General features: G+C 42.7%; 1 protein-coding gene and 1 pseudogene across 1 annotated transcript in view; one reads left to right on the top strand and one right to left on the bottom strand.

Moving 5' to 3' along the window:
* CCDC138 (coiled-coil domain containing 138) overlaps positions 1–994 on the bottom strand; it is a 98,875-nt gene that overhangs the window by 87,462 nt on the left and 10,419 nt on the right. The gene's annotated exons all lie outside the window — the stretch shown is intronic.
* The window catches only part of LOC102828990, a 7,725-nt pseudogene that overhangs the window by 5,337 nt on the left and 1,394 nt on the right, over positions 1–994 (top strand).

Raw genomic sequence — 994 nt, 5'->3', positions numbered from 1 at the left:
TTGAAATGTTTTTTGACGATGGCTGCACCATCCCAGCAAGCCATCACAGTATGACAAGCTGACAGACATGGGAGTGGTTACACATGGAAAAATTTGAACCAATGTACGCTTTCAATGTATATTCTCAACAACAACAAAGTAAGTTGTTAAAAGCCTTACACATCCCTGAGATGGAGGCAGAGAAGACGACGTCAAGCGATGGTGTGGCTGGGGACTCGGGATCAGGAGAGGGAAAGGGACTGAGGACTGTGGTGGGGGGGTGCAGGCTTATGGGGTACACCCCTCGGTTGGGTGAGGATGCATGGATGGGATGGTAACTATGCCAATGAAATGATGGATGATGGAATGACTGTAAAGCTGATGTTCTCCCATGTGGACTATCACACAATTCACAATAAAACATTAAAAAAAAAAGCCTTACATGTCACAATCAACATAAAAGAGTAAATTATGTTTGCTATCCCTTGCCTGCTGTAGAATAATCCTTTTGCTACATTTTGACCTCTCAGGGGTCCTTGTGACTGCGCAGGGCTTTGGCCACCTGAAAGGGAGCTAGAGTGGAGGTCCCTGGGAAGTTCTGGGGTCCTTCTGAGTTCCTTCTTCCTGCTCCTCATGCTGACTACATATGCAACAGTTTTAAACTGAGTAAAGTAGTAAACTGAATTTTTCTTTCATTAAGAAAAATCCTCGGGCTGCCCACAACATTTTCCTTAAATCAGTATGTTACATCATGATGGCTTAGGGGCTTCTCAGACTAGAATATACCTCCCCATTTTCACTGGGAAAATCCCCACTCAACCTTCAGGGCTCAATTTAACTGTTACTTTCTCAAAAAAAGGGGCCTCATTAACCTCTCAATCTCCCGTAATCAGAAATTCATACTATGCCTATAATATTCCTTCATTTAAGTTGATCAAATTAGACCTCTATGGGTAGTTTCCTTTCATTTCTAACACGCTACACGTGGCAGGAACCATAAATACTTTATTCATTT

This window comes from Chrysochloris asiatica, unplaced genomic scaffold (genome assembly GCF_000296735.1).
Source record: "Chrysochloris asiatica unplaced genomic scaffold, ChrAsi1.0 scaffold00220, whole genome shotgun sequence".
Lineage (NCBI taxonomy): Eukaryota > Metazoa > Chordata > Mammalia > Afrosoricida > Chrysochloridae > Chrysochloris > Chrysochloris asiatica.
Note: the sequence above shows the minus strand (reverse complement) of the source record. Positions and strands in the feature narration are given on the sequence as shown.